Genomic DNA, 13694 nt, shown 5'->3' with positions numbered 1-13694 from the left:
GGCGCCGTGTACAGCTGATTTCCAACTATTCGGCTTCGGCTATTTCCGCCGCCTTCTACTGCGCAGGCACTAGGGGGGTCCTTATCCGCCGAGGGGAACTTTCTCGGCAGAACACCGGCACTGGGGAGCTACAGTTCATTGAGGGAATCATAAATGACAACATTGCAACGACCGCCATTTTATTCTCTAGGGTGTTAGAAAACAAATGTATAATGTTTGGGGGTTCTAAGTCATTTTCTAGCAAAAAAAATACTGTTTTTAACTTGTAAACAACAAATCTCAAAAAGAGGCTCAGTCCTTAAGTGGTTAATGCATCTTTTAGGGTGTGCCCCCCCCCCCCAAATCTTTCTTTATTTCTTCAGTGTTGTCACATGAAAAGATATAATAAAATATTTACAAACATGTGAGGGGTGTACTCACTTTTGTGACATACTGTACATAAATCTTCCTGTCTAATGGAATAAGTCGGGTGCCGATCTCCTGCCCCCCCCCACACACACTCCGGTGTATAGAAGAAATGGATACAATGTAACAATCTGATATCCTGTATAGTGATCACAGGCAGGGAGTGTGAGACCACGCCCCCGCCAGACTTTGCCTCCAATCAGAGCGCTCCTGCGGTGCTCGGGCTGAGTGAGTTCTCCCCGGGATCGGACGGTGCGGTCAGTGCGGGGATCGGGCGGAGGAAGGCGGGGTGTGTACCGGAGATCGCTGTCCGGGTGTATAGAAGGTAAGTGTATGAGGGCGGAGGGGTCATTCCGGTCCCGGTGTACTTATATCGGGCTTGGGGGCTCCGATGATCGGCTCTGGAGAGGTTTGTGATAAATGTTGCCCATCGACTGTGATCGGTGAAAAATACCGATCGGTATCATCCGGAGGATCGGCCGATTGTGTATAAGAAGTGTGAGCATTGTACAGGTTGTAGATCCCTGAAGAAGGGGGAGGGGAGGGGTATATATAATATATTGATGTGTGTGATGATCTGCTGATCGGTGAGTTCTGTACAGATGACCGATAATGACCGATCTGCCGATCCGGTGTACAGCGATATTCATCCCACTGACAGCTGTCTATGGAAACATTGTCCGAGTGTTCATAGAACCCGCAGTGTGCCATCCTTTACAGTGTGGGCAACTTTTGGCATCTTCCTCGACAAAGATGAGGGGGTCACCCATGTGGGTATTATTGTTGGGGTGTATTCCCTGAGATACCCATGTGGGTATAAATCATGGGGTATGATCTCTAATATAATAATAATAATAATAATAATAATGGGTATTTTTGTTGGAGTACGTTCCACCAGTTGGCCATGTGGGTACAAGTGTTGGGGTGTTCTCTGGGTGGCTCATGTCGATATAAATATCCGGGTATGTTCTGTGATGTGGGTATAAATATTGGGTTATATTCTCTGAGTTTTCCATGCGGGTGAAATGCGGGGGTGGTCCTTGGGTTGCTTATTTGGGTATAAATGTTGGGGTGCGTTCCCTATTGTGGGTATAAATACTGGGGTATGTTCTGTGATGTGGGTATAAATACTGGGGTATGTTCTGTGATGTGGGTATAAATGCTGGGTATGCTCTGTGATGTGGGTATAAATACTGGGGGTATATTCTGTGATGTGGGTATAAATGCTGGGTATGTTCTGTGATGTGGGTATAAATATTGGGGTATGTTCTGTGATGTGGGTATAAATGCTGGGTATGTTCTGTGATGTGGGTATAAATATTGGGGTATGTTCTGTGATGTGGGTATAAATATTGAGTATGTTCTGTGATGTGGGTATAAATACTGGGTGTATGTTCTGTGATGTGGGTATAAATGCTGGGTATGTTCTGTGATGTGGGTATAAATATTGGGGTATGTTCTGTGATGTGGGTATAAATATTGGGTATGTTCTGTGATGTGGGTATAAATATTGGGGTATGTTCTGTGATGTGGGTATAAATATTGGGGTATGTTCTGTGATGTGGGTATAAATACTGGGGGTATGTTCTGTGATGTGGGTATAAATGCTGGGGTATGTTCTGTGATGTGGGTATAAATATTGGGGTATGTTCTGTGATGTGGATATAAATATTGGGTATGTTCTGTGATGTGGGTATAAATATTGGGTATGTTCTGTGATGTGGGTATAAATATTGGGTATGTTCTGTGATGTGGGTATAAATACTGGGTGTATGTTCTGTGATGTGGGTATAAATATTGGGTATGTTCTGTGATGTGGGTATAAATATTGGGGTATGTTCTGTGATGTGGGTATAAATATTGGGTATGTTCTGTGATGTGGGTATAAATATTGGGTATGTTCTGTGATGTGGGTATAAATGCTGGGGTATGTTGCTTGGGTTGCTCATATAGGTATAAATACTGGAAGGTGTTCCCTGATGTGGGTATAAATGTTCTGTGACTTGGGTATAAATCCTGGGGCATAGGTGTGCGCAGGGGGTGTGCCAGGTGTGCCTGGGCACACCCTAATCACTACATGCGGTGCCGATTCCCCCTACTGCCCAGGTTCCCCCCCCCCCCCATATTGGCCTCACAGTGCTGCTAGTTTCCCTCCTCTTCTCTCCCTCCAGCTGCTGTGGGGGATATTTCAAAATCGAGATCAGGGGAAGGGGCTAGTAAATATGTAATTTACCAGCCCCTTCCTTTTTAAATGAACACACTCGCTCACCGTGTTCAATCATAACTGAAGCATTGTAAAATGTGTTTACTATGCTTAATTTTGTGAATGAACAGGAATCCACTGAGCACACAGCACTTCCCATTCATACACTGCCCCGTGCAACTGAGGCTGCATGTGTGTTTCAGCTTTGGGGTGCACACCCTAATGCAATAGGCTGCGCACACCTATGTCCTGGGGTATGTTCCCATGTGGGTATTTACCCGGAGACATCTTCTCACCAGTCCTATGGGTGGAGGAGGTTGAAGCCTCTCCATGTGTGATGATCTGGTAGTAGGTGACACACTTAGATGTGTGTGTGTGTGTGTGGGGGGGGTTGGCTTTATCCTGCACACAGGTAATAACCTCTGTAATCCCATGAAAGAGTAATAAAGTGCTCTGTTCCTTTAAAGTTCAGCTCAGTCCCTTTAAAGTTTGAAGCGCCCCCTGAGCTCCGGGCTGCACAGTGAATGACACAATGACAGCTCCCTGGTATTCTACATTACTGTAGGTGTTGTCTGGGCTCAGGGTGGTAAAATATCCTTCATGGTCTGAATTCTTCACATAAAACAATACATTCTTACTAACAGAATAGATAACGTGTGATTATAAATGAAGAATATCACATGGTTATGATTGGTTGTGATTGGTTTACCTGCAGCTGAAAGCTTATTCCTGATTGGTTGCTACACAACTTGCGATATTTTTTTTATCATTAGCCCAAAAGAACAATTGCAGAGATATAATTGGGTCTATTGATTAGTTTTTATGGCTGCCATGTATGGAAATGATTACAGCAGAGCCGGGCCAAGGGGTAGGCAGCAGAGACGGTCGCCTTGGGCGCTTCAGCAGGAGAGGGGCGCAGAAACGACCGGACCTGCAACCTGCGCTGCTAAAATAGTTCATAGGGTGGGGGAGGGGGCACTTTGGCCATTTTGGTGGGATGCCATAGGATTATGTCCCAGTATTACTGTACAGATTATTAAAAAAAGGATTTTTGAAAACAAGAATGAATATTGATTGAATAATTTTCATTATGTTCACAGACATTAATACAGATCTGTAGATTCTTGTAAACATCCAGGAAGTTTTTTTTTTTTTTTTAATGGTCCCATGAAATGCAGGTGATGGCTGTCACATATATATGCCATGATTGTAAATTGCCCATTGATGTATTGTGTGCTGCACCTCCTGAACAATGGAGAAAAGTTTGGCTCGCCGCAAGTAAATATTTCTAGTTAGAATCCCACGTTCTTTTTATCGCTTTGAACTTGTTCAGTGTGACATTTGCCTTTCCAGTGACAAGCTGTTAGCTAAGTTGATCTGGTGACCCTGACAATGCAGAGACTGTCACTTGGATGTATGTTGCATTCTTGAACCTGTAGGTGGCAGTGATTCATTGCTAAGGAATGCGGATTCCCAAATCTTGTCCTCAGGGACTGGAGGAGTTATGCGTCTTTAAGTCTTTATATATATATATATTTTTTTTTTACAATATATTGCCAAAAGTATTGGGACGCCTACCTTTACACACACATGAACTTTATTAACATCCCAGTCTTAGTCCGTTGGGTTCAATATTGAGTTGGCCCACCCTTTGCAGCTACAAAAGCTTCATCTCTTCTGGGAGGGCTGTCCACAAGGTTTAGGAGTGTGTCTATGGGAATGTTTGACCATTCTTCCAGAAGAGCATTTGTGAGGTCAGGCACTGATGTGGATGAGAAGGCCTGGCTTGCAGTCTGCACTCTAATTCATCCCAAATGTGTTCTATCGGTTGAGGTCAGGACTCTGAAGGAAGTTCCTCCACCCCAAACTTGCTCACCAATGTCTTTATGAACCTTGCTTTGTGCACTGGTCCAAATCATTTGGTGGAGGGGATATTATGGTGTGGGGTTGTTTTTCAGGGGTTGGGTTTGGCCCCTTAGTTCCAGTGAAGGGAACTCTTAAGGCGTCACCATACCAAGACATTTTGGACAATTTCATACTCCTAACTTTGTGAGAATAGTTTGGGGATGGCCCCTTCCTGTTCCAACATGACTGCGCACTGGTGTACAAAGCAAGGTCCATAAAGACAGGTCTGTAAAGACATGGATGAGCGGGTTTGGGGTGGAGGAACTTGACTGTCCTGCACAGAATCCTGACCTCAACCCGATAGAACATCTTTGGGAATGATTAGAGCGGAGACTGCGAGCCAAGGCTTCTCGTCCAACATCAGTGCCTGACCTCACAAATGCGCTTCTGGAAGAATGGTCAAACATTTCCAAACCTTGTGGACAGCCTTCCCAGAAGAGTTGAAGCTGTTATAGCTGCAAAGGGTGGACCAACTCAATATTGAACCCTACGGACTAAGACTGGGATGCCATTAACCCCTTCCTGTCCGCGCTATAGCTGAATGATGTCCTCCCATGCTTGAGCGGCCTGCGTGCCTCCTGCAGGGCGCGTGCGGCATGCTCTGTGATCAGGCGGGTCTATGAGACTCGCCTGATCACAGATCAACGTAAGGGGTCGATCCCGACCCATCACCACGTGATCAGCTGTCAGACAATGACGTAAACAGAGCCAGTAATCGGCTATTTTTTTCTCCTCACGCTAAAAAAAAGATGAACACCAGCGGCTGTCAGAGGGACATTGGACCGATCATGGAGAGCAGCCGCGGAGTCATCTGTGCCCACCAGTGCCACCTACCAGTGCCCACCAGCACCAACCACCAGTGCCCACAGTGCCACGCACCAGTGCCCACAGTGCCACCCATCAGTGCCTACAGTGCCACCTATCAGTGCCCACAGTGCCACCCACCAGTGCCCACAGTGCCACCTATCAGTGCCCACAGTGCCACCTATCGATGTCACCAATCAGTGCCTCATCACCAGTGCTGCCCATCAGGGCCATCTATCAGGGCCCATCAGTGCCGCCTTATCTGTGCCCATCAGCACATATCAATGAAGGAGAAAAATTACCTGTTTGGTAAATTTTAAAACAAACTATAAAACATGTTTTGTTTTTTTTTTCAAAATTTTCTGTCTTTTTTTGTTTGTTTAGCAAAAAATAAAAACCCCAGTAGTGATTAAATCCCACTAAAAGAAAGCTCTATTTCATTTGGGTACAGCATTGCATGACCGCGCAATTGTCATTCAAAGTGTGACAGCGCTGATTTATTATTTTTTTCATATTTAATTCTTTTTTTTTCTAAGAAATAAGTGTTCTGCTGAAAAGCTTACAATTTTGGATCACCACATTCACCACATACAGCATAGACCCCTACTACAGCAGTATACACCTGAGGGCTAATTCACACCAGCCGCTGTGTTACAACACAGCGACTGGTGTGCGGTCTGGCAAGATGTGCCCAATGCACCAAAAAGAGGAAAGGAAAAAAGATTATATGTGTGTGTACACACACTGATCAGCCATAACGTCAACCGGTGACAGGTTACATGAATAACATTAATTATCTTGTTACAATGGCATCTGAAAGTCTTAGACAGCAAGTGAACATGTTGTTCCTGAAGTTGACATGTTGAATGCAGAAAAAATGGGCATCTTAGTTTGTTGTGTATGGGGCTGTGTAACTGTGAAAGGTGCCCATTCTGACCCATGTCCACAGACAACAGTGCTTACAATGGGCAAATGAGCATCAGAACTGGACCACTGAGCAATCAGCGGCCTGTTCTGATGAATCACATATTCTTGTGCATCATGTAGATGGCCGGGTGCATGTGCATCGTTTACCTGGAGAAGAGATGGCACCAGGATGCAGTATGGGAAGAAGATAAGCTGGCAGAGGCAGTGGGATGCTTTGGGCAATGTTCTGCTGGGGAAACCTTGGGTCCTGCCATTCATGTGGATGTTCCTTGACACGTACCACCTACCTAAACATTGTTGCTGACCAAGTACACCCCTTCATGGAAATGGTATTCCCCGATGGCAGTGACTTGACCTTCAAATTCTCCAGATCCCAATCCAATCGACCATCTGTGAGATTTGCTGGAAAAATAAGTCCAGGGATGCCCCAATAATTACAGGACTTAAAGTGTTACTAAACCCACGAGCCTGCATTCACTATACCTGGACTCCTACAGTACACAGAACATGGAAATGCAATTATTTTAGTAAATATAAACTGCTAAATACCTTTTCTCATCAGCAGTATATAGCAGTCTTGTGACTTCTATCAGTGTCTGGTTAAAGCTTGTAGGAGAAGTTTTCATTCTACTTTGACTTTCCCAGGACCCCTGACCCTCTATCTGGACAGTGCTGATGAATGAGCATGTGCAGAGTGACTCCGAAGGCTCTGTCTTATCAGTAGATGGATTGGGGAGAGTGGAAGAAGGGGAGGATCGCGGAAGACAGGATCAAACAGCCTTTTTACACAATGCAGAGGATTAACCCCTTAGGTTCCACAATGAGTATAACAAGCATGCTTTACTCAATATACAGACTGATTTTACTGTTGTGGGTTTGATCTGCTACTGACAGCTTGGTGCCAGATACCACAGCATACCTTCAGAGGTCTATGGTGGCCATACCTCAATGGGTCAGGGCTGTTTTGGCGGCAAAAGGGAGACCTACTTTTTATTTTTATTTTTTTTTAAGTCAAGGGCTATGAAGACATAGAAAGAACGGTACATACAAAACATTACATACAAAACATAGCAGACAGGATGAACTGGAGCTTTAGAAGAGTTGATGCCTGGAATGTATGTCCTTCCTGTAATGTCTGTACTGCTAGTAGCACATCCCTAGAAGAGGGGAACATGGGGCTACCTCTATACCTGAGCTGTCATATCAGCTATAAGCTCTTTGTATTGGAGGGATTTACCTTCTATGAGCTTTATAGTTTATACCTGAAAGGTGTTTATATTTAAGGGATTAGTATTTTGGCTGCTGGGTTTTATTGTAATTTTATAAATGAGTTATATGTGTATATAGATGAACTTTGTATTTATTGGGTATTGAAATTGTACTGATTTATGAAAACTAGAGGATGAGAATGTTTGTTACCTTTAGCATGATTGTAATTCTCATTTCTATCTTCAGGTAGATTATAATGTATCTAAAGCCAAAAGGTGTCTTTTTGGAAATTATTATTATTATTATTATTATTTTTTTTTTTTTGTATAGAGTGGTGAGTGGTTAATGTTCCTGTCAGAATTTTACTCCTAAAACGATCTGAGATTGAAGCACCACACCAGAAGGCAAAAGTCCAGATACAAAGTTAATCCATTGTAAGATCAGATAAAGGCAACATGTTTTTGGGTCAGAAATCACCCCCTTTATCAGGACTATAAAGACCCAGTTAAAGAATATAAAAATAAATCTACTTGATTTTTTTGTATTTATGTTTTTTGTTTTATCTACTAGATTTCTTTAATTCTATATTATTTTGGCACATCGCTTGTATATATATATCTTTATGTTTTGAAGAGCAATCAGATAAAAATATTTTGCATTGGAGAATGTGTCCCGTTGTCTTTTTCTAATATATATATATATATATATATATATATATATATATATATCTTAGATCTATTTACATATTTTGGTGTATCTCCTTAGATCTATTTATATATTTTGGTGTCTCTCCTTAGATCTATTTATATATTTTGGTGTCTCTCCTTAGATCTATTTATATATTTTGGTGTTTCTCCTTAGATCTATTTATATATTATTTTGGTGTATCTCCTAGATTCATTTATTTATATATTAATTTGGTGTATCTCTTAGATGTATTTATATATTCTTCTGTTGTATTTTTTTTTTAGCCTTGATGAAGGGGGTGATTTCTGGCCCCAAAACGTGTTAGTTTTATCTGATCTATACATTGGAATTCATTTATATTTGGGCTATTAATTTGGCATTTCAGTCTCAGATCTTTTTAGTTATTGTACAGTCAATGGAGAATTGTGGAAATCCTTTGGTTTAAAAGCTGCCAGTGCTAAATCCAGAAATCTTGTTCAAACACCACAGAAACGCCATGCCAACACTATTGGATAGAAAAAAACAATAGGACAATCCTTGCGTCCAGCAACACTGCTCTGCGTCTTCTTTGGAGAGATGAATCCCTTCTGTTGTCCTGATGGCCATTGTCACCGGGACGGCGCATGACAGGAAATCAAAAGTTTACAGTTGTCACCTGAACAGATGATGAGGGGAATTCGTCTAATGGGGGCACCTGTGTAACAACTATCAATGAGGGGATTCTCCTGTAATTTCAGATATTTCTTCTGTCTTTCTCTTGTCTTTAGGACACTGGGAGGCACAGAGTAAAAAAGGGAAATTGGCAGATATTTTGACCATTTTTCACTCCATCTTACTCTAGCAAAAGTTAAAAAAAAAAGGATCAACCTTCCTCAACATTTTTTTTCCCAAGAGGAACCCTTGAAATGATTTTCTTTTTTGAACATACAGAATTGTTTTATTGAAGGAGAAAACAATACATGGTATTGCAGAAAACAATTTACATGGTAAATGCAAACCAAAGTGGCAAACTATGTACAAAAAATAAAAAATCAATCCAGTCCAACATAGCATGGCAGCACATAAAGTTATACATCACTAACCGTATCCAGACATCCAAAGCAGGTGAGAACCAGGAGACAACATGGGTCTGATGCCTTTAAGACTCCCTGCAACCCCAAAAAAATAAAATAGGTATGGGGGGCAGAAAGGGAAGATAAAAAGAGGACTCAGGAAAAGAAGGGGGGGGGGGGGCATATCAGCAAGGGGAGTACAAAGGGGCAGGCGAGAGGTGGAAATGATTTTCAGATCTGTCCCATAGCCACCAGGGTCACCAGAACTAGTGTCCACATTGGAAAGTTGCCCATTTATTCCTGATCTGGTGCAACTCAGAATTTGATATTTTCTTTCACTTTCACTCTTGGTGATAACGGTCAATAGAGAGGGTGAATCCCCCTAAGGCTCCATGTACACTAGCAGCTCCTAAACTTGAGTTTAGGCGCTTTTGGCATTTTTTTTGCCAAAGCTCCTAAACTCAACTCCATAAAAGCCAGTGGTGGTTATTTACTAAAACTGCATTGTGCAAAATCTGATTCCGCTTCTGCATAGAAACCAATCAGCTTCCAGGTTTTATTGCCAAAGCTTAATTGAACAAGCTGAAGTTAGAAGCTGATTGGCTACCATGCAGAGCTGTACCAGATTCTGAGGTCACCAGTTTTAGTAAATCTCCCCCATATGTCCATGTACACATAGGCTTTTAGGATTGTTTAGGACAGGGGTCTCCAAACTATGGCCCTCCAGTTGTTCAGGAACTACAATTCCCATCATGCCTAGTCATGTCTGTGAATGTCAAAGTTTTACAATGCCTCATGGGACGTGTAGTTCCGCAACAGCTGGAGGGCCGTAGTTTGGAGATCCCTGGTTTAGGAGCTGCTGCGGTTAGGGGAGGTTTAACCTCCCCTAACTTCCTTCTGCTGAATGCGGAAAAATCACGTTCGGGATAAGAATGTTTTGACCGCCGGCTGCAAAACGCACAAAATTGCGCTATTTTGCCGTGTTTTGCGTTTTTCCACAACCGGAGGTCAAAGTAGTTCAAGTGTGCTTGGGGCCTAATAGGGGTGAGACAACAATAAAAACTTGACAGGTGGTCTAACCCCTCTCCGCTCTATCCAGAACTAAAAAAAAAAAGTTTTGCCTTTAATTATACTTTCAAATTGTTTTTTTTTTCTAAATCTAGTAAGTTGCTACATGAAAAATTCCTTGTATTGGTCTTCCTGGGTGCTCAGTGTTGAGAGGTGCAGAGGAGAGTGGAAGGACCATACAAGGGTTAACAGTCATTTCCCGAGTACACAGCACACCACAATACTTTGTCAGATGATGTCACTTGTCTTTGTCCCCGGCCTGACCCTCCCTTACACTAAACAAGTCCGGCTGGATTGTGAGCGGACATTGTGCCATGGAAGGGTTTTTTTTTTGCTCTTGTCCTCAATCAATAAGGTTTCTTTGCCGGGTTTATTGCTGTTTTTTTCACATTCGGTACATATTTTACTTTCACAGTGGCGCCGCAGTATTGCGAAAAACAGCCGTGAGGGATTGCAGAAAATGGCGCTGTTATCCGTCGCTGTTCACTCTGCAAATAAGGCCAGAGACTGCAAACAGAAACAGTGTTTCTATGACTCTATGTATATTTACTTTGTAACATTTCCAAATATGTTTACAAAATAAATTGGGGAATTTCCTTTTTTTCTCCCTTGTAATGTGGAACACTAGAAAGCAGTGAGGAAAACCTGTGATCCGTGCGTTTCAAAACCTACTACAGTTGCAATCTGCAGGGGGTGTCAATGGTAAGTTGATGACACCCCAAATGTAAGTCGTTTGCTTGCACGAGATCACATATTATGAACGTACCATGCAATCCGATTGCAGTGCTTTTCCAGAAGTCGTGCATGCACAACTTTGGTGCGATATTGAGGGCGATTCGAGCCTGTTGAAAATGAATGGGCTAAAATCGCACCACGCCAAGTTGCATGTGAATGGAACAGGAAACTGCTTCGCATTCCTGTGTGATTCATAGTGTGAACTGGGGCTTACTGTATGTTCAGGTTCACATTAGTGCGATATAAGAATGCATGCAAAATAGGATGCGTTCTGGTTGCGCACACAAAATGCGCTTCCCTTTTGTGTGTGTTGAGGGACTGCAGGGCTGCCATATGCCTGCGTTTCTGGGAGCTGCGATTCTCTCAGGTGTCTCTCCCATTCCCCCATTGGTTACTCAGCCCTGGGGCGGGGGTGTGGGTGGGTTCTGCCTCTGCGCATTGACGCCATGTACCCGCCCCGTACATCTGACGTCTGCTGGGGTTGGTATGCCGGTGCGAGACACGTCATCTTGGCTGACCAATGGGAAGTCACGTCTGGGTTTAAATGAACGACCAATGGGAAGTCACGTCTGGCTTTAAATGAACACCTCTTCCTTGTGTCATGGCAGCGTGACGCTGGTTGGGCTTGTTGGGTTGTTTTGTTGCCAAAATAACCCAACTTATCAAGGCAGTTTGGCCAGCTGTTGGTGATAGGTTGCCTTAATACGTTCAGTAGTGTTTGTCATTGTGTGTATATTGCTGACATTAGGGCTCATTTACATTAATGTGATTTTCCTTGTCTTCAATTATAGGTGAAATATACAGTACATAGCTCCCAACTGTCACTTTTTATAAGCCCAAGTCCTTCTATCCCACATTCTGTCCCACAGGTACTGATAACCCACATTCTGTCCCGCATTCTGTCCCGCATTCTGTCCCGCACTCTGTCCCACAGGGACTGATATCCCGCATTTTGTCCCGAATTTTGTCCCGCATTCTGTCCCGCATTCTGTCCCACACTCTGTCCCACAAGGACTGATATCTCGCATTCTGTTCCACACTCTGTTCTGCAGGGACTGATAACCCACATTCTGTCCCGCATTCTGTCCCGCACTCTGTCCCACAGGGACTGATATCCCGCATTCTGTCCCGCACTCTGTTCCGCAGGGACTGATGTCCTGCATTCTGTCCTGCACTCTGTCCCACAGGGACTGATATCCCGCATTCTGTCCCGCACTCTGTTCCGCAGGGACTGATGTCCTGCATTCTGTCCTGCACTCTGTCCCACAGGGACTGATATCCCGCATTCTGTCCCGCACTCTGTTCCGCAGGGACTGATGTCCTGCATTCTGTCCTGCACTCTGTCCCACAGGGACTGATATCCCGCATTCTGTCCCGCACTCTGTCCCACAGGGACTGATATCCCGCATTCTGTCCTGCACTCTCTCCCGCATTCTGTCCCACATTCTGTCCCACAAGGACTGATATCCTGCATTCTGTCCCACACTCTGTTCCGCTGGGACTGATGTCCCACATTCTGTCCCGCAAGGACTGATATCCCGCATTCTGTCCCACATTCCGCTGGGACTGATGTAAATGTATAATAAATATGTAAAGAGCTGCGCAAGTTGGCGGTGCTATACAAGTACCTGTAATAAATAAAATGAATAAATCCCTGATGTACAGATCGGTACATGGACAGCCACGACCGCCAGCCGTCATCTTGTTCTTCCATTCATCACCCGTATCTTATAGACATGATGGTGGATGTGAACAACGATTGACCATGAGATTCCAGTCTTATCCCTCTCTCATTGTTAAATGTCCCTCCTTAAAGTGGTTGTAAAGGTTTTTTTTTTTTTCTAAAATAACAAACATATTATACTTACCTGGTCTGTGCAATGGTTTTGCATAGAGCAGCCCCAAACCTCCTCTTCTGGGGGTCCTCTTGGCTCCTTCTTTTCTTTGTGTGCCCCCATAGCAGGCAGCTTGCTATGGGGGCACACCTGCAGGCTCGATCCCAAGCCGGGCTGTGTGCATCTATGGACACACACAGAGTGAGGCACAGCCCCGTCCCCTGATCTCTGCTTACAGGATTTGATTGACAGCAGCAGGAGCTAATGGCTCCCACTGCAGATGGGCACAAGGCTGGATCAAGAGAAGACTCGGGTGAGTATACAGAGGGGTGAGAGGACGATATTAACACTGAGACGTTTTTTTTTTACCTTAATGCAGGTAATGCATTAAGGTAAAAAATGTCTAGCTTTTAGAACCACTTTAAGATCTGATTTGCACATCTGGGGGCCAGAGATGGGCTATAAGATCCCAATCTTGTCTGAAACTTACATGTACTGACCACACAAACACAGTGCTGGGTGCCTGGACTGTCAACCGTCACATGGGGGGAGGGGAGAGAGCCCTGTGCACATTCCAAACAGATTGACTTGTGGACTATTCAGGGCTTCATGTCTTTGCTGTTCAGAGTAAATGGAGCAGAGTGAGGGTTTGAATGTAATTGGGGTCAGAGAACCTGGGGGCACATTTAGAGTAGATCTAAACACCAATTGGATGACATTGTTTGCTTAATCATTGAGTCTCATAAACAATTCCTGTGTCTTTGGTTTTTCATAAAATACTGTTTTTTACCCTTTGTTTTCCCTCTGTGCTGCTGATCTCCTTCAACCTCTTGCAGCCACTTCCTGTCTGCATGCATAGGATCT

At 43.8% G+C, this 13694-nt stretch overlaps 1 protein-coding gene across 2 annotated transcripts in view; it reads left to right on the top strand.

Annotated features, from left to right (window-relative positions):
* Positions 1 to 580: 580 nt before the first annotated feature.
* Positions 581 to 13694, top strand: part of LYPD6B (LY6/PLAUR domain containing 6B) — a 110603-nt gene continuing 97489 nt past the window's right edge. Inside the window, exon 1 of one of the 2 annotated variants that reach the window (XM_073634208.1) lies at positions 581 to 730. The gene's annotated coding sequence lies outside the window, so the exon portion shown is untranslated. The remainder of the gene's footprint in view (positions 731 to 13694) is intronic. The other variant, XM_073634209.1, reaches the window with a different exon arrangement.

Source organism: Aquarana catesbeiana, linkage group LG06 (assembly GCF_042186555.1).
Source record: "Aquarana catesbeiana isolate 2022-GZ linkage group LG06, ASM4218655v1, whole genome shotgun sequence".
Classification (NCBI taxonomy): domain Eukaryota; kingdom Metazoa; phylum Chordata; class Amphibia; order Anura; family Ranidae; genus Aquarana; species Aquarana catesbeiana.
This window is presented reverse-complemented; position numbering and strand designations above follow the sequence as displayed.